The sequence below is a fragment of the Stegostoma tigrinum genome, chromosome 2 (genome assembly GCF_030684315.1).
Source record: "Stegostoma tigrinum isolate sSteTig4 chromosome 2, sSteTig4.hap1, whole genome shotgun sequence".
Taxonomy (NCBI): Eukaryota; Metazoa; Chordata; class Chondrichthyes; order Orectolobiformes; family Stegostomatidae; genus Stegostoma; species Stegostoma tigrinum.
In genome coordinates, this window is record NC_081355.1 from 155951016 (window position 1) to 155972175 (window position 21160).

The 21160-nt window shown below is 42.3% G+C and overlaps 1 long non-coding RNA gene across 1 annotated transcript in view; it reads left to right on the forward strand.

The window, feature by feature from the left end:
- The window catches only part of LOC132207059 (uncharacterized), a 39380-nt gene extending 19503 nt beyond the window's left edge, over window positions 1-19877 (forward strand). The window contains exon 3 of the long non-coding RNA XR_009443278.1: window positions 19767-19877. This is a non-coding gene — a long non-coding RNA (uncharacterized LOC132207059). The remainder of the gene's footprint in view (window positions 1-19766) is intronic.
- Window positions 19878-21160: the final 1283 nt, after the last annotated feature.

Sequence of the window (21160 nt, forward strand, 5' to 3'; positions counted from 1 at the left end):
CATTTTCTCTGACTCAGCGCATAACTTTCCTTCTTGGTCCTTAAGTGGGCCAATCCTTTGTCTAGTTACCCTCTTGCTCTTTATATATGAACAAAAGGCTTTGGGATTTTCCTTAACCATGTTTGCCAGCAATATTTCATGTCCTGTCTTAGCCCTCTTAATCTCTCACTTCAGATTCGCTCTCCATTCCTGATATTCTTGCAAAGCTTTGTCTGTCTTCGTCTGTCTTTTGGAACATCAGGTCAAGGAGCAACTACAGGGATCAAAGATCAAAGAAAGTTCTGTTCCTGAATAATTGGTTAATGAATAACGAGTATAAGCTTTGGCAGGCTTTCTAGATTTATGGCAGAACCTAAGAAGAAGGCAGAGTCATTGAGAATAGTTGGCAGCAAGATGGAAACCTGTGACTTTACAAGATTTTCAGAAATGTTTTCCACTTCAACTGAAACATGGAAGAGAGTTCAGAGTGCAAAAATCAGCAAAGTTGGTGAGGAAATGTAAATGATAAGATATTAATGAGCAGTATACCCCACTTTATTCATGAATCATCAACTGATATAATGAAGACAATACTCCAGCCTGGTGAACAAATGCTAACATCAGACTTGGACCTTTTGTCAGATACTGAGATGATGCAAGTTCAAGGACAACTTTTAGGAGGTTTTGATAGGATGTTTCCCCTGGTAGGCGACTCTCAAAACAAAGGAAATAAATCTCAGGATAAGGGGCAGGTTATTTAAATCTGAGATGGCTATGAATTGCCTCACACACAAGATGGTGAGTCTTTGCAGTTCTCTGGCCATAGTTGTAGAAGTTCAAGCATGAATATGGAGATACACCTGGCAAATTGCTGGATGGGCTGAATATCCTACTAGTATGTTCATTGACCCTTACAGACTTCAGGGTTTTTTTGCATTTTTAGCATTGTACATTTGTGCATATTTACCACTACCTTATCCTCCCCCAAGTCTCTGGTTTCACAAATTCAGGCAGTCTAGTGTTTTGTGATCCTGTATTTTCCCAGGAAATGTCATCAATGCTAGTGACAGAGATCATAATAAGCAAGGAGCAAGACTGAGGAAGTAAACATATTGGTTTCACCAATAATTGAATCACAGGGCAAATGAAAACAGCAACCTTGCTGAACAAAATGAAGTAGATTTTTGCACTTTAACAGACTTGCTGGAAGACTGAGAGTAAAGTTTTGCTCTCACACAGGATGCAGTGTTTTAGCTGCATTGAGGCCACCTCTGAGATGGGATGACCATTTCCCACAGGACTCAGTCAAGGAGAAATTACCTGACTCACAGATCTGGAGAAGCATTCACAAAGGTGCCAATCACTTGAGTGAATCCAAGTGGAGTGTGTGAGGTGAAGCGCAAGCAGCAGAAAACATTCAGAATTCAGAGTGACACACCTACCTATCTCATCAAAGAGGACAAAGTCTGAGGCTCCAGGATTAGACAATTCAGCCACCATAGACCCACTATCTTTGCCATGGAAGCAAGTCATCCTCAACCTTGAAAGACTGAAAAAAGTAGATTAAAAAATCCCCTGAAAGCATCCTTGGACCCTCCTCACATCTTAAGTTCCTATCAGTTTGCTGTCAACGTTGTAGAACATAGAACAGTACAGCACAGAACAGGCCCTTCAGCCCACAATGTTGTGCCGACCATTGATCCTCATGTATGCACCCTCAAATTTCTGTGACCATATACATGTCCAGCAGTCTCTTAAATGACCCCAATGACCTTGCTTCCACAACTGCTGCTGGCAACGCATTCCATGCTCTCACAACTCTCTGCGTAAAGAACCTGCCTCTGACATCCCCTCTATACTTTCCACCAACCAGCTTAAAACTATGACCCCTCGTGCTAGCCATTTCTGCCCTGGGAAATAGTCTCTGGCTATCAACTCTAACTATGCCTCTCATTATCTTGTATACCTCAATTAGGTCCCCTCTCCTCCTCCTTTTCTCCAATGAAAAGAGACCGAGCTCAGTCAACCTCTCTTCATAAGAAGGATATGATTGTACTGGAGAGGGTGAATAGCAGTTTCACTTGGATATTGCCTAGAATGAAAAGTTTCAGGCATGAGAAGAGATTAGATAGATAGGGTTTGTTTTTTCTGTAGCAGAGGAGGTCAAGGATGGATCTGATTGGGGTGTACAAAATTATGAGTGGCATAGACATTAGATCATGAGAATCTCTTTCCACGACAGACGTGCTTAAGACCAAAGTACCCAAGTTTTAAGGTGAGGAGCAAGTGATTTAGAAGAGTTAGAGTCATAGAGATATACAGCACAGAAACAGACCCTTCAGTCCAACCTATCCATGCTGACTAGATATCCTATATAAATCTAGTCCCATTTGCCAGTATTTGGCCCATATCCCTCTGAACCCTTCCTATTCAGATTCCTTTTAAATGTAATTGTACCATCCTTCACGCTTCTGGCAGCTCATGTCATAAAAGCACCACACTCTGCATGATAAACATGCATTTTAGGTCCCTTTTATATTTTCCTCCTCTCACATTAAACATATGCCCTCTAGTTGTGGACTCCCCCACTTCGGGGAAAAAGACATTGCCTATTATCCTATCCATGCCCTTCATAGTTTTATAAACCTCCATAAGGTCACCTCTCAGCCACTGATGTTCACGGGAAAATAGCCCCAGACTATTGAATCTCTCCCTATAGACTCCAATCCTGACAACATTCTTGTAAATCTTTTCTGAACCCTTTCAAGTCTCACAACATCCTTCCTATAGAAGGGAGACCAGAATTGCATGCAATACTCCAAAAGTGGCCGAACCAGTGTCCTGTACAGCCACAACGTGACCTTCTAACTCCCATACGCACTGCATTGACCAATAAGGACAGGCATACCAAACACCTTCTTTACTGCCTATCTACCTGCAACTCCACTGTCAAGGAACTATGAACCTGCACTCCAAGGTCTCTTTGTTCAGAGTCCATGACCTTATGATTAAATGTACAAGTCTTGCCCTGATTTGCCTTTTGGAAATGCAGAACCTCACATTTATCTAAATTAAACTCCATCTGCCACTCCTCAGACCATTGGCCCTTCTGAACAACATCCCATTGTACTCTGAGGTAATCTTTGCAGTCTACTGCACCTCCAATTTTAGTGTCACCTGTGAACTTACTAACCCTACCTCCTATGTTCTCATCCAAATCATTTACATAAGTGACAAAAGCAGTGGATGCAACACTGATCCCCATAGCACACAACTGGTCACAGCCTTCAGTATGAAAAACAACCCTCCAACAGCACCCTCTGACTTCTAGCTTCAAGCCAGTTCTGAATCCAGCTGGTTAGTTCTCCCTGCATTCCGTGTGATCTAATCTTGCTAACTAGTCTACCGTGAGGAACCTTGTTATCTACCTTACTGAAGTCCATTTAAATCTCATCCACTGCTCTGATCTCAATACTCCTGTTTTTATTTCATCAAAAAACTCAATCAGGTTAGTGAGACATGATTTCCCATGCACAAAGCCATGTTGATCATCCCGAATAAATCCTTGCCGTTCCAAATACATGTAAATACTGACCCTCAAGATTCCTTCCAACAACTTGCCTACCACTGATGTAAAGCTATGTTCCCTGGCTTTTCCTGACCACCTTTCTTAAACAGTGGCACCACATTTGCTAACCTCTATTCTTCCAGCACCTCACCTGTGGCTATCGATGACACAAATATCTGAGCAAGAGGCCCAGCAATTTCTTCCCTCACTTCCCATAGAGTTCCAGGGAACACCTGATCAGGTCCTGGGGATTTATCCACCTTTATGCATTTTAAGACATTCACCACCTCCTCCTGTGTAATATGGGCATTTCTGAAGATGTCACTATTTATTTCCTTACATTCTCTAGCTTCCAATTTCTTCTCCACAGTAAACATGGATGCAAAATATTTATTTAGTATCTCTCCTATCTCCACACGGTTCCAAACAGACCTTGCTGATCTTTAAGGAGCCCTATTCTCTCCTTAGTTACCCTAATGTCCCTAATATATTTGTGGAGTCTCTTTGGATTCTCCTTAACCTTATTTATGACATTTATTTCATGTCCCCTTTTTGCCCTTCTGATTTCTGTCTTAAGTATACTCCTACTGTTTTGTATTTTTCTGGGGATTCACTTGATCCCTGCTGTCTATACCTGGCATATTCTTCCTTCTTATTCTTGACCAAAACTTAAATTTCTCTAGTCATCCAGCATTCCCTACATTTACCAGCCCTACGCTTCACCCTGACTGGAACATACTGTCTCTGGACTCTCATTTTTGAAGGCTCTCCATTTTCCAGATGTCGATTTACCTGCCAACATACACCCCAATCAACTTTTGGAAGTTCTTGCCTAATATGGTAAAAATTGGCCTTCCTCCAATTCAGAGCTTTAACTTTTAAATTTGGTCTATGCTTTTCCATTGCTATTTCAAAACTAATAGAATTATGGTCACTGGCCTCAAGTACTCTCTCACTGACACCTCAGTCACCTGCCCTGCCATATTTCCCAAAAGTAGTCAGGTTTTGCACCTTCTCTATTAGGTACATCCACAGACTGAATCAGAAAATTCTCTTGTGCACACTTAACAAATTCCAGTCCCTTAATAGTGCGGCAGTTCCAGTCTGTGTCTGGAAAATTAAAATCCCTTACCGTAACCATGCTATTATTCTTAAAGATAACTAAGATCTTCTTATAAATTTGTTTTCCAATTTCCTGTTGACAATTGGGGATCAAGAGTACAATCCAAATAATGTGATCATCCCTTTCTTATTTCTCAGTTCTACACAAATAACTTTCCTGGATGCATTCCCAGGATTATCCACCCTAAGTACAGCTGTAATGTTATCCTTTATCAAAAACACCACTCCCCCACCTCCTTTCTTGCTTCCCTTTCTATCCATCCAATAGCATCAATAATACCCTGGAACATTAAGCTGCCAGTCCTGTCCATCCCTGGGCCACGTCTCTATAATTGCTATGATATCCCATTCCCATGTTCCCGACCATGCCGTGAGTTCATTTGGCTTACCTATTAGATCTTTTGCAAGAGATAAAATAATAAATAAATGCAGTTTAATTTATCAGGCAGACCTTGTTCTCAGCTTTTCCTGCCTGCTCTGACTGTTTGACTTACCCATTTCCCAACTGTTTCAATCGCAGACTGCTCTCTTTCCTCACTGTGGATCAAAGAAACCCTACAGTGTAGGGACAGGCCCTTCGGTCCAACAAGTCCACACTGACCCTCAGAGCATCCCGCCCAGACCAGTCCCCCATAACCCTAATCTATACATCCCTGAACACTGGGCAGTTTGGCATGCCCAATCCACCCAGCCTGCACATTTTGAATGGTGGAGGAAACTGGAGCACCCGGAGAAAACCCACACAGACATGGGGAGAATATGCTAACTCTACACAGACAGTGGTCAGAGGTTGGAGTCAAACCTGGGTTCCTGGTGCTGTGAGGCAGCAGTGCAAACCTTTGAGCCACAGTGCCACCCCAAACTAAGTTCTGTACCTGCATGGTCTCGAATGAGCAGCCTTTTAGCTTACAGCCTGATGCTTACCATTTGAGGCACAGAAACAAAATTCTGTGATCTCCCGGTTCCCACCTCCCGACTATTTTAAATCTTCCCAGACAGCTCTAGCAAATGTCCCTGCCAGCACATTAGTCCCTTTCCAATTCAGGTGCAATCTGTCCATCTTATGCAAGTCACTTCTACCCCAGAATAGATTCCAATGATCCTTTTCCCCTGCACCTGCTGCTCAGCTGTGCATTCATCTGCAGTATCCTCCTATTCTTATTCTAGGTCATGGTACTGGGGATAATCTAGATATTATTACCCTAGAGGACCTCCTTTTTAAATTCCTGCCTAACTCTCTATACTCTCCTCAGAATCTCGTCCTTGTCTCTTCCAATGTCATTAGTTTCAACAAGTACGACAATCCTGCAGGTACCTCTCACCTTTGAGAATATTCTGCACCATCTCTGAGATATCCTTGAACCTGATACCAGGGAGGCAACTCCCCATTCTGATGTCTCGTTTTTGGCTGCAGAAATGTCTGACTATGCCTCTGACTAGACAGTCCCCTGCCACAACGTTAGAGCCTATCTTGGTACCATAAACCTGGCCCTCAATGCTACAAGAGTCCGTGACCCACTATATTTTCCAAGCAGCTCATTTGTTTGAGGTGAGAATAGCTACAGTAGACTCCTGCAGCACCTGCCTGCCTCTTGTGTCTTTCCTGCAGGTCACACATCTACCTGACTGTATCTTTGATTTGTTTCTCTCCCTGCAATTGCCATCCATCAATTCCCCTTCTTTCTGTAAATTTATTATTGTTTCTAACTGCCACTCCAACTGATCCATGCGATCCAATAGAATTCATATTGAAGCACATTTCCTGCAGTCATAATCATCAGTAACTGTGGAAACTCTCCCTAAACTCCCACATCCAACAGGAAGGGCACAGGCCATCTTTCCACCTGAACAAACTACAGACCCAAAAAAGCTGCAAAAACTCTGCTCCAGGCTAACTTAGTACCTATATTTTATGTTTTTAAAAAAATTTAATTAAAAGACAAATAGAACATAGAACATAGAACATAGAACAGTACAGCACAGAACAGGCCCTTCAGCCCACAATGTTGTGCCGACCATTGATCCTCATGGATGCACCCTCAAATTTCTGTGACCATATGCATGTCCAGCAGTCTCTTAAATGACCCCAATGACCTTGCTTCCACAACTGCTGCTGGCAACGCATTCCATGCTCTCACAACTCTCTGCGTAAAGAACCTGCCTCTGACATCCCCTCTATACTTTCCACCAACCAGCTTAAAACTATGACCCCTCGTGCTAGCCATTTCTGCCCTGGGAAATAGTCTCTGGCTATCGACTCTATCTATGCCTCTCATTATCTTGTATACCTCAATTAGGTCCCCTCTCCTCCTCCTTTTCTCCAATGAAAAGAGACCGAGCTCAGTCAACCTCTCTTCATAAGATAAGCCCTCCAGTCCAGGCAGCATCCTGGTAAACCTCCTCTGAACCCTCTCCAAAGCATCCACATCTTTCCTATAATAGGGCGCCCAGAACTGGACGCAGTATTCCAAGTGCGGCCTAACCAAAGTTTTATAGAGCTGCAACAAGATCTCACGACTCTTAAACTCAATCCCCCTGTTAATGAAAGCCAAAACACCATATGCTTTCTTAACAACCCTGTCCACTTGGGTGGCCATTTTAAGGGATCTATGTATCTGCACACCAAGATCCCTCTGTTCCTCCACGCTGCCAAGAATCCTATCCTTAATCCTATCCTGTTCTGCCCAAAAGAAGGTCTAGTTTATTTTGTCACAGGAACATATTGCCTCTAAATTCTCATCATCACACTCATGAAAGCCTTCCACTTTTCAGATATCTACCTGTGAACAGAGTACTCCAATCAACTTGATAAAAACACAAAGTTTAAAAGAACCCACTCTCCTCACTAATGTAGATTTACGAAAGAAAACTAGCCACTGAGCTGCTCTCCTGCTGTGATCTCCCCACATGGGTTTCTCTAATGTCAGCTGTTAATTTTGCTGCTCGTTTATTTTTCTCAGACAAACTCAAATGTCCAATGGTACTCGAAATCAAACAGCAGGGGAAGTAGCTATGAAAGTTTACTGCTGCATCAGACAGTAGTGTAGGTTTGTTTCTCTGTTTGATTCCCTTCCCACCACATGGTCGCTGCTTTTGTCTCCCTTCCTCCTTTCTTAAAGTGCTGTTGTTTTGATCTTTTTTCCTCAAAGTTTCAAAACAATGCAACAGTTTTTAAAAAAATACTGTTCCTAGAATTCAAGGAAATCAGCTCCCACACTGAAAGTACCTCAAAAAATAATTTTTACACCCAGAACGTGGTAGATATATGCAATGTGCTGCTGGAGATGGTGGTGAAGGCAGATATTCTAGCATTTAAAAAATAAACTAGACCTTCTTTTGGGCAGAACAGGCGACTGAAGCAAAAGTGGATGAACACTTTGGGTCTAGTGATCATAATTCTACTAGTTTCAAAATGGTTATGGAAAGGGATAAACTTTCCATAAAAGTTAGACCATAAGACATAGGAGTGGAAGTAAGGCCATTCAGCCCATCAAGTCCACTCTTCCATTTAAATCAAGTTAAAAGCTTTTAATTGGAATAAGGCTTGTTTTAATGGTTTGAGACAAGAGCTTTTAAAAGTTGATTGGAGTACTCTGTTCACAGGTAGATATCTGAAAAGTGGAAGGCTTTCATGAGTGTGATGATGAGAATTTAGAGGCAATATGTTCCTGTGACAGCGAAGGGTAGGGTTGTTAAGACAAAGGAATAATGGATGACTGAAGATACTGATGGTCTAGTCAAGAATAAAAGAGAATCTTACTTGGTTTAATTAAACCTCTTAATCAATAATAAAAAGCGTAAGGGCATTTTTAAGAAAGAAATCAGGAAGGCAAAGAGGGGATATGAGATAGCATTGGCAGAAAAGGCTAAGGATAATCTAAAGAGATTCCAAAAATTCATTAAGAACAAGACGGTAGGGCCTCTTAAAGATTACAGAGGTCATCTTTATATTGAATCCCTGAAAGTGGGAGGGATACTAAATGAATATTTCACATCAGTTTTTACTGTTGAGAAAGAAATGAAGTCTAGAGAATGCAAAGAAATAAATTTGATATTTTACGAACAGTTCACATTACAGAAGAGAATGTTCAAGAGGTCTTAGAGAATATAAAGGTGGATAAATCTCTGGGACCTGATGTAATGTATCCCAGAACATTTTTGGAAATCAGGGAGGAAATTGTGAGACTCCTTGCAGAAATATTTGCATCATCTGTAATTATGGGTAAGATACATAATGACTGGAGGGTGACTAATGTTGTACCCTTGTTTAAGAAATGTAAGGAGAAATTGGGGAACCATAGACCTAAGACCATAAGACATAGGAGCAGAAATTAGGCCATTCAGCCCATCGAATCTGCTCTGCCATTCAATTATGGCTGATCAGTTCCTCAACACCATTCTCCTTTCTCCCGATAACCCTGGATCCCTTTGATAATCAAGAAGCTATCTATCTCAGTCTTACATTTACTCAATGACCTGGCCCTCAAAGTCTTCTGTGGCATTGAATTCCATAGATTCACCACTCTCTGGCTGAACAAGTTTATTCTTATCTCTGTTCTAAAAGGTCTTCCCTTTACTCTAAGGCTTTGCCCTTGGGTCCTAGACTCTCCTACCAATAGATGCTTCTTCTCAGCATCCACTTTGTCCAGGCCATTCAGTATTCTGTAAGTTTCATTTAGATCCCCTCCCCATCCTTCTAAACTCCAATGAGTATAGTTCCAGAGTCCTCAAACGTTCCTCATATGTTAAGCCTTCCATTCCTGGGACCATTCTTGTGAACCTCCTCTGAACCCGCTCCAGGGCCAGTACATGCTTTCTGAGACATGGGGCCCAAAACTGCACAATACTCCAAATGTGGCCTGACCAAAGCCTTATAAAGCTTCAATAGTACATTCCTGCTTTTATATTCAAGTCCTCTCAAAATAAGTGCCAACATTGCATTTGCCTTCCTGACCACTGATTCAACCTGCAAGTTTACCTTGAGAGAATCCTGGACTAGAACTCCCAAGTCTCTTTGCACTTCAGACTTCTGAATTTTCTCCCCATTTAGAAAATAGTCCATGCTTTTATTCTTCTTACCAAAGTGCATGACCTCACACTTTCCCACGTTGTTCTCCATCTGCCACTTCTTTGCCCACTCTCCTAACCTGTCTAAATCCTTCTGCAGCCTCCCCACCTCCTCAATACTACCTGTCCCTCCACCTGTCTTTGTATCATCTGCGAACTTAGCCAGAATGCCCACAGTTCCTTCATCTAGATCATTAATATATAAAGTGAAAAGTTGTGGACCCAACACTGACCCTTGCGGAACAGCATTTGTCATTGGCTGCCATCCTGAGAAAGACTCCTACATCCCCACTCTTTGCTTTCTGCCAGGCAGCCAACCTTCTATTTATGCTAGCACCCTGCCTCTAACACCATGGGCCCTTATCTTACTCAACTTACATGTTTGTCTGATGTAGTGTTCCTCAGTTTCTGCAGGGGATCTTGTAGATGACATTGGTCCTGTCCGTGGACAAATATTGGACAAACAGGAAGGAAACTAACAACAAGAGTACATGAACACCAACTGGCTACAAAAAGACATGATCAATATTCACTCATCTCAATCCACATGGACAAGGAGAACCACCATTTCGACTGGGACAACACCAAAATCCCAGGGCAAGCCAGGTAGAGACACGCATGAGAATTCCCAGAAGCCTGGCACTCCACAAAGTATGCTATTAATAAACACATTGAACTCGACCCCATATACATTCCACTACGAAGGAAACTGGAAGTGAGGCAATCCATCTCAACGGACCCCAGAGTTTAAAAACCAGGTGGGAAAACATGCATACGCTTCATTGGAGGCTGCACTGAGGATGTACCCAGCACGGTAATGAAACGTCTGCGAAACAAGAAACGAGCTCGGTGAGCCAACCAACCTCAACACCCACAACCAGAGCTACAAATCTACTCCAAAACCTTAGTAGTTGCCTCTTCCGTAGGATGGGGGATTTCAAGACTAGGGGTCATATTTTTGAGGTGACAGGACAGAAATTTAAAAAAGACAAGGGGCAAATATTTTACAGAGGGTGGTTTGTGTGAGAAATGAGCTTCCTGTGGAGGTGAGCACAATTACAGCGTTTGAAAGACATTTGGATAAGTACATGAATGAAAAGTTTTGGAAGGATATGGGCCTGGAGCAGGCAGGTTTAGTTTGGCATTATGTTCGGCATGGACTGGTTGGACCGAAAGGTCTGCTTCTGTGCTGTATGACTCTGTGAGTTTGTAAAATGTAGGCAATGGACTAAGTACAAGTAAATAGGTTTCATATGGTTTGGTGTTTGTTGGTTTGTATAAACATGGTGGGCTGAAGGGGCTGTTTCTATGCTGTATGCATCTATGACTCTATAATTGCAAATTTGGAAATATTGCCATTGGTCCCCACTTGTAAATCTTTTTTATTGATTGTAAATAGCTCTGGACTTAACACTGGCCCTTGTGGTACTGACAAACACCACTTTGGAACTTGAAGGAGTAAGACCTCACATCTAAGTCTCCCTCATTGTCTCAGTAACAATGGTCAGGATCTCCAAGGAATCTGGAGGAACAACACCTCATTTTCCGCTTGGGGACTCTACATCCTTCTGGACTCAATATTGAGTTCAATAATTTTAGGGCCTAAACTCCCCCATGTCCCAGCCCCCAACCCCTTGTTACCACAGAGTCTGCCTATGAACACCCCCTGTTGTCAGTCACTAATAATAGTCATTAACAACTACTCACCCTCCCAGCCTGATCGTTAGCAACTCCTTGTCTGTCCAACTGTCTTTCTCTCTCTTTGGTCTCTATCCTATTGTTTACTCCCTGCCCCACCCACCTCCCTATTTTCTGCCTATAAACTGATGTTTTCCCAGCCACCATCAGTTCTGAGGAAGAGTCACCGGGCCTGAAACGTTAACTCTGTTTTCTCCTCCACAGACGCTGCCAGACCTGCTGAGCTTTTCCAGCAACTTTGTTTTTGACTCCAAGAAATCTGTCTGACATGATGAGAATTGGGCAGAAAGTCAAGGTCCATCTTGATCAACGTCGAGATCATTTTGTATCCTTTTAAATGCTTTTCACATGGTGTGTGCAAGATTCCGCTAGGCAGTGGCACAATGTGTTTGCCCCTTGATTGTTCCTCAGTTCAGTCGCTGTGATTTCATTGATGCTTTTGCTCTTTATGGCTTATAATCCCTCTCATATTTATGATTGTTTCTTTAAACAATATTGAAAACTCTCTCTTTTAATCTTTCTCCCGATCTGACATTAGAATGTCTTGGAGTAAATACAGAGGATTATATCAGGAATAAGGGACTTCAGTTACATGGATAGACTAGAGAACATAAAACTGTTCCCTTTGGAAAATAGGAAGTTAAGCAAAGATTTAATAGAGCTGTTCAATAATAAGAAAGGTTTAGTGTGAACAAGCAGCAATTGCTTTCACTGATGTAAGTTTTGAATAGAACAGAAATTTATTGTCTCGTGTACTTGCACATGAACAATACAGTGAAAAGTTTCATAAGTTGCCACACCATGGCACTTGTATTAATGACAGAATTCATACAACAATAATAAAAAAGTAAAAGAAGAGGATACAAATTTAAGATGATTGGCAAAAGATCTAGAGGCTTTATCTTGTACAATACCATAACATGTTTTGTGTAGCATGTTATGATATGGAACATGGGATAAAACAGTGTGAAGGTGGAGGAGCACAGCAGGCCAGGCAGCATCAGAGGAGCAGGAAAATTGATGTTTCGAGCTAGGACCCTTCTTCAGAAATGGGTTGCGTTAAGAATAGTTGTGTTGGTTCATTAGAGCAGGAGAAGGTCTAGTGGTTGTGGTGTAGTCAGGTATAGAGATGAGTGGGTCAGGTCAGGTGAGGGAGCATGGTCGTTAGATTGTGGTGTGATTGAAGATAGGTAAAAGGATTGGTTTGGGAGGGTGGCGTTTGGAAGTTGCCATCTGGAGCTCTTTGCGAGTAGTTAAAGAAGTTGGATTGTCAGGCTAGCTACGTCAAGGTGTTAGAATAGTCACTTGATTGGGGCATAACTGAGTAGGAGGGCAGGTAGTTGGTCATCAGACTGGTTAATGAAGGGGATGTGGCTGTTGTTTTAAGCTACCTAGGTGTTACATGAAGTTTTAAACTAGCTGGATGGCTATGAAGTTAAATACTGCAGATTTGCCCAAAGTCTCCAACTCTGACTCTAGCTCAAGGTCAAAGACACTCACAGAATTCAGGCAAGGAGCAGAATTGCTCAATAGAAGTTTAAACATCCTGGGTGATCTCCACGTAGATCTGTGTACCAGGAATTCCACAAAGTTCTGATGCACATTTTGTTTCCAGTGTTCTGAAGACAAGAAGATTTGGATCAATGTCTTCCCTTCTAATCTGCCACCATGCCATTGTGCTCTCCTCCTTTCTTCCTTCACTACTTCACTCTTTCTATGCGGGGTAAATTAGCTCAGTTGGCTGGATAGCTAAATTGTGAAGCTGCATATTGCCAACAGCAAGATTCCGTTCCTGCGGTGATTGAGGTTCTGTGAAGAACTCTCCTTCTCAATCTCTCCCCTTACCTGAGGTATAGTGATCCTCATCACCATTTGTTTCTTATGAGAGAGCAGCCCCATGGTCTAGTAAGACTCTGGTAGAATTACTTACTTTACTCCTTCTCCACTGGACTGACATATTCATTCTCTGCCTTCCTTCTCTCTCTTTCTTTCCCATCCTTATATCTTCCGCTTTTCCTCAGCCAGTGATTTTTGTGCAAATTAAACTTGATTTTTACTTTGTGTATGCAGCACAACAGCGGATTAATTAGTGAAAAAAATTGTTAATACATGATTGGTATTTTGGTCAATGATTGTGATGAAACCAACAATTTTCTCAAATTTACTTTGCTCAAAATACACTGTATTCAATAATAGACAATTATATTTGAAGTTAACTAATTGACTGGATTTTGATTATCATTTAATTAACGTTACATTCTTTTGTTTGGAGCAGACTATGACCCCAATCCCAGTTGTCTTAGTGCAGTCAGAGTCATATAGTCATACAGCATGGAAACAGACCCTTTGGTCCAAGCAGTCCATGCTGAACATAATTGCAAACTAGACTAGTCCCACCTGCCTGGTCCTGGCCCATATCCCTCCAAAGCTTTTCTATTCAAGTGCTTGTACAAATGTCTTTTAAATATTGTAACTGTGCTCGCATCCACCACTTTCTCAGAAAGTTCATTACACATGTGAACCACCCATGTGTAAAACATTTGATGAGAGAGGGTGAAGTAGCGCTTTGCCTGCACTTCACACAATCTAGTCTGCTGCATTCGCTGCTCACAATGTGATCTCATCTAAATTGGGGAAACGAAGCGTAGACTGGGTGACCACTTTGTAGAACTTTGCATTCTGTTTGCAAAAAAGATCCAAAACCTCCAGTTGCATGCCACTTCGACACACCAACTTGTTCTCTGGCCAACATCTCTGCTTCAAGCTTGCTGTAATACTCCAGCGAAGCTCAGCGCAAGCTGGAGTAACAGCACCTTATTTTTCACTTGGGGACTCCACAGCCTTCTGGACTCAATATCACTTACTCCAACTCCCACAAACCAGGCCTTGTTATCACATAGTCTGCTATTAAATGGCGCTCATTGTAAGCCACTAACAGTCTCCATTAATAGCTATCCAGATCGTTATCAACTCCCTTGTCTGTGCAACTGCTCTTCCGTCTCTTTGGGCTGTATCCCCACCTATCATTTACTCTTTACCTCCTCCTCCCACTCTACCTTCTGCATATAAACTGATATTTTCCGGGCTACCTTCAGTTCAGAGAAAGAGTCACTTGACCAAAAAAAATTAACTTTGATCTCTCTCCATGGATGCTGCCATCTGCTGAATGTTTCCAGCATTTTCTGTTTGCCAACTTCCATTAACTCTATTTATACCGCTCTTGATTTTATAAGCTTCTATAAAGTCATCTCTCGATCTCCTCTGCTCCGGTGAGAAAAGTCCCAGACTATCCAATATTTCTTTATGACTCAAACCTTCCATACCCAGCAACATCTTGGTAAATTTATTTGAACCCTCTCCAGCTTAATAATATCCTTCCTATAACTGGGCGACCAAAACTGGACACAGTATTCCAAAAGAGGCCTCATCAATATCCTGTACAACCTCAACCTGACTTCCCAACTCTTATACTCAAAGGACAGAACAATGAAGACAAGCATGCCAATGCCTTTTTACCCACACTATGTGTGACACAAATTTCAAAGAATTTTGTACCTGAACTTCTAGATCCCTCTGTTCTACAACACTACCCAAGGTAGAACATAGAACATAGAACAATACAGTGCAGAACAGGCCCTTCGGCCCTCGATGTTGCACTGACCTGTGACCTAATCTGAGCCCCTCCCCCGACACTATCCCATCATTATCCATCTGCTTATCCAAGGACTGTATAAATGCCCCTAATATGGCTGAGTTAACTGCATTGGCAGGCAGGGCGTTCCACGCCCTTACCACTCTCTGAGTAAAGAACTTGCCTCTGACATCTGTCTTAAATCTATCACCCCTCAATTTGTAGCTATTCCCCCTTGTACAAGCTGAAGTCATCATCCTTGGAAAAAGACTCTCACTGTCCACCCTATCTAATCCTCTGATCATCTTGTATGTCTCTATTAAATCCCCTCTTAGCCTCCTTCTCTCCAATGAGAACAGACCCAAGTGCCTCAGCCTTTCTTCATAGGGCCTGCGCTCCAGACCAGGCAACATCCTGGTAAATCTCCTCTGCACCTTTTCCAAAGCTTCTACATCCTTCCTGTAATGGGGCGACCAGAACTGCATGCAATATTCCAAATGAGGCCGCACTAGCGTTTTGTACAGTTGCAGCATGACATCACGGCTCCGGAACTCAATCCCTCTACCAATAAAACCTAACACCTTCTTAATAGCACTATCAACCTGGGTGGCAACTTTCATGGACCTATGTACATGGACACCAAGATTCCTCTGCACATCCACGCTACCAAGAATCTTTCCATTGACCCAGTATTCTGCCTTCCTATTATTCTTCACAAGTGAATCACCTCACATTTATCTGTATTAAACTCCATTTGCCACCTTTCAGCCCAATTCTGCAGTTTATCCAAGTCACCTTGCAACCTGCAACATTCTTCCACACTGTCCACCACTCCAACGACTTTGGTGTCATCTGCAAACTTACTAACCCATCCACCTATGCCTGTGTCCAAGTCATTTATAAAAATGACCAACAGCAGTGGTCCCAAAGCAGATACTTGAGGCACACCACTAGTGACCTGACTCCAGGCTGAATATTTTCCATCAACCACCACTCGCCTTCCTACAGAAAGCCAGTTTTTAATCCAAACTGCTAAATCTCCCTCAATCCTGTGCCTCTGTATTTTCTCCAATAGCCTACCATGTGAAACCTTATCAAAGGCTTGTACATTACGTCAACTGCCCTACCCTCATCCACATGCTTGGTCACCTTCTCAAAAAATTCAGTGAGGTTTGTGAGACACGACCTGCCCTTGACGAATCCATGCTGACTATCTCCAATCAAATTGTTGCTTGCTAGATGATTATAAATTCTCTCTCTTATATTCCTTTCTATTATTTATCCTACAACAGACATAAGGCTCACAGGTCTTTAATTACCTGGGTCATCCCTACTGCCCTTCTTGAACAAGGGAACAACATTTGCAATCTTCCAGTTCTCTGGTACTAAACCTGTAGACAATGAGGACTCAAAGATCAAGGCCAAATGGGGCCTTTGGGGCGGAACAGTGGCTCAGTGGTTAGCACTGCAGCCTCACAGCACCAGGGACCCAGGTTTGATTCCAGCCTTGGGTAACTGTCTGTACGGAGTTTGCACATTCTCCCCGTGTCTGCATGGGTTTCCTCCGGATGTTCTGCTTTCCTCCCACAGTCCAAAGATGTGCAGGCTAGGTGGATCGGCCATGCTAAATTGCCCATTGTGTTCAGGTGTGTGTGGGTTATAGGGGGATGGGTATGGGTGGGATGCTACAAGGGGCAGTGGGGATTTGTTGGGCCGCAGGGCCTGTTTCCACACTGTAGGGAATCTAATCTAATCATCAAGGCCAAAGGCTCCGCCACCTCCTCCCTAGCTTCCCAGACAATCCTTGGAAAAATCCCATCTGGCCCAGGGGATTTATCTACGTTCACATCTTCTAGAATTGATTACACCTCCTCCTTACTACCTTAATTCTTTCCGTTCTAATCACCCGTAACTCAGTCATCTCCTCTACAATATTCTCCTGTTCCTCAGTGAAAACAGATGAAAAATATTCATTTAGCACCTCTCCGATCTCCACAGGGTCTACACACAATTTCCCACTTCTGTCTTTGACTGGCCCTATTCCTACCCTAGTCTTTCTTATTCCTCACATACCTATAGAAAGCTTGAGGGTTCTCCTTTATTCTACCTGTTAATGTCTGCTCATGTCCCCTCCTTGCTCTTCTTAACTCTCTCTTTAAATCCTTCCAAGCTAATCTGTAACTTTCTGTCGCCTCATCTGAACCATCTCGTCTCATCGTCACATAAGCCTCCCTGTTCCGCTTAACAAGAGATACAATTTCTTTCATAAACCACGGTTCCCTTACCTTATCGCTTCCTCCCTGCCTGACAGATATTGCATGTCCTTGATAGGTATGTCTCTGCCTGACAGAGACATACCTATCAAGGACATGCAATATCTGTTCCTTAAACCAGCACCACATTTCGATTGTCCCCATCCCCTGCATTTTGCGACCCCATTCTATGCCTCCTAAGTCTTGCCTAATCGCATTATAATTGCCCTTCTCCCATCTATAACTCTTACCCTGTGGCATGTTCCTATCCCTTTCCATTGCTAAAGTAAACATAAACGAATTATGGTCACTCTCTCCAAAGTGCTCACCTACCACTAAAGCAAACACCTGGCCTGGTTCATCACTAAGTACCAGATCCAGTGTGGCCTCCCCTCTTGTCGGCCCTTCGACATACTGAGTCAGGAAACCCTCCTGCACACATTGGACAAAAACTGATTCATCCGACTTACTAGAGTTATAGCATTTCCAGTCAATGTTAGGGAAGTTAAAGTCTCCCATAATGACCACCCTGTTCCTTTCACTCCTGCCCAGAATATTTTGCCGATCCTCTCCTCCACATCCCTGGAACTTTGCGGAGGCCTATAAAAAACTCCCAGCAATGTTACCTCTCCTCTCCTGTTTCTGACCTCAGCCCATACCACCTCAGTAGACGAGTCCTCGTTAAAAGTTCTTTCAGCCACCATTATACTGTCCTTGACTAAAAAAGCCACACCTCCCCCTCTTTTACCACCTTCCCTGACTTTAATGAAAGATCTAAACCCTGGAACCTGCAACATCCATTCCTGACCCTGCTCTAACCATGTCTCAGAAATGGCCACAACATCGAAGTCCCAGGTACCTATCCAAGCTGCAAGCTCACCTACCTTATTCCGGATACTCCTGGTGTTGAAGTAGACACACTTCAATCCAGCTTGCTGTCTGCCAGCACACTCCTGTGATAGTGAGGTCCTGTCTATGTCCTCCCTCTGCTCATCCTCCTGTGTACAAGAACTACACCTCAGTTTCCCATCCCCCTTCTGAGCTAGTTTAAATCCACCCGAAAAGCACTAGCAAATTTCCCACCCAGGATATTAGTGCCCCTCTGGTTCAAGTGGAGACCGTCCTGTTTGTAGAGGTCCCACCTTCCCCAGAATGAGCCCCAATTGTCCATGTACCTGAAGCCCTCCCTCCTGCACCATCCCTGCAGCCACGTGTTCAGCTGAAATCTCTCCCTGTTCTTTGCCTCACTATCACGTGGCACGGGTAACAAACCAGAGATAACCATTCTGTTTGTTCTAGCTCTCAGCTTCCACCCTAGCTCCCTGAAATCCTGCCTGACATCCCTATCCCTCTTTCTACCTATGTCGTTGGTGCCTATGTGGACCACGACTTGGGGCTGATCACCCTCTCCCTTCAGGACCCCAAAGACATGATCCGAGACATCACGGACCCTGGCACCTAGGAGGCAACACGCCAACTGTGAGTCTCTTTCATTCCCGGCAAACCTTCTATCAGTCCCTCTAATTATTGAGTCCCCAATGACTAACACTCTCTTCCTATTCCCCGTTCCCTCTGTGCAAGAGGGACAGACTCTGTGCCAGAGACCTGCACCCTAGTGCATGCTCATATTACCATTAATTTTATAAGCCCTGCCTATGTTTGTTGTACCAAAATGCAATACCTCAATTTATGCAGATTGAATTCCATCTACCACTTTTCAGCCAATTTGACTAGGATCCCTTTGTAATCTTGGAAAACTTTCTTCACTGTATATTATGCCACCAATTTTAGTGTCGTCCCCAAACTTACTAACCACGGCTTCTATTCTCTCATCCAAATCATTTATATAAATGATAAACAAAAGAGGACCCAGAACCCATCCCTATGTAACACCGCTGATGACAGACCTCTAGTCTGAAAAGCAGCACTCCACCATCACACTCTGTCTCCTGCCATTAAGCTAATTATATATCCAGTCGGCAAGCTCACCCTGAATCCCATGTGACTTTACTAATTAGTTTTGGAACAACTTTTACATCAGCTTTTGAAAAGCACAAATAACTTTTTAAAAAAAAATTGCAATCTTCATTTATACCAAAGGCTACTCATTTACTACGATTTGTTTTTCTTAAGCAGGAACATAATTCAAGAAATGAACTAACCTGACTAGATGAATCTTTTGCAGAAACCTGATGGTTTTTGCTCAGTCTACAATAAACATTGGAGTCTTTATATTTGTGAATAATGTTTTCTGGTTGGTTTTGAATTCTTCCATTTACTTTTACAAATAGTCCACAGGAACTGCAGCCACATAACTGGCTGTAATTAGCACAAGGGTGGCTCATTGCTATTTCATCAGCATTATTATTTTTAATGATTGTATCTGAGAACGTTCTTGTATCTGGGTCATTGTACACATAATAGCTTTCACTAACTTTTTTTCTTTCAGTTTGATTTTCCCTTGGCAAATTTGAAGACCTTTCAATCCAAGCAGAACATTGTCGTGTCGGGGTATTTTTGTTGCTATTTCTGTCATCAAAAATAGAAGAATCAGTTGAAGACTCTTCAGAACAGTTACATAGACTTTGGCAAATCTCACAGTGCCTGACATGTTGGCACATATAACTGTCAAGTGCTTGATTAGTTCTGTAGCATTTGGAACTGTGTGTTCTGAAACCTTCAGCTGGGACTAACACTTTTGTTTGGGAACAGGTTTTTCTATTTGTGGAATTCTGATCTTTATTCCCTGATTCACAAACTAGATAATTGTAAAATAATCTGTTACATTTTATACATTTGCAAATGTCTTCTTGAGCAGTGTTGTCCTGTTTTGACTTAATGCTCCTCCTTTCTGTTGGTATAATTGAGGTAGACATACTTTTTTTTGGCTCTTTAGTATTATATTGCTTCCTTAGTAACTCTGGAGATTTTTTTCTGAAGGTTTTTTGTTCCTTTTCTTTATGTTTATTGCTCTTCTGAATTTGCTTTTCAAAATGAACTTGCAAGTTTTGAATATGCTTAGTTTTATCCATAACTTCACGAATTCTTTCCAGTGAGCTTGAAGCTACAAGATGATGCAAACCACTTTTTGAACCCAACTGCTTGGATTGACAAGGAGTTGATTTTCTTGTATGTAGCCACCTTGGATTGATTGCATCATACAGATTATCAACATTTTCACAAAGATGTGAAGCATCCAGACATGGAGCGACTGGATATAGGGAATTGTTCTGAGCCTCTATCTTTTTACGTAAAAATGAATCCAATTTCTGTGCAGCATTAGTACTGAAAGTGGATGTGCGGTCAATGCCTGACAACACTGACTCTGTTTCATTATAATCCAGTTGATATTTGTCCTGAATAAAAGAACCTGCATTTACAGCTTTTGGTTTTAAGTGGCTTGCATTACTTTGCATCAAAATTCCATGATAATCTCTTCCACAAGACTGAAAATTGTTGTGTTGATTTTTATTTAACAATTCTAAATCAAAGTCAGAATTAGAAGTGGAATTGCTTTTGCTGTCTGGATAGTAAATGAGAGCTTTGACAGAATTATGTCTTACACCTGGGCCACACTTCCGTGATTCTCCATTCTTGTTATGTCTGTACAATATTTTTACATTTTTATTACAAAAATTATTTTCCCTGTTTTGATATTTATGGTATCCCTCATATTCATGACAGTTCTGTCGATGTGAGAGTGTCGAATCATTTACGCCAACAGCGGCACCTGACTTGCTGTATTGTGGAAATTCTGAACTGTTCAGTCGTTTAATGTCTGAAGCTGAAGAAGTCTTACTCTGAAGCTTGTTGAATCCTTCACAATTCCTGATGGATTTTGAC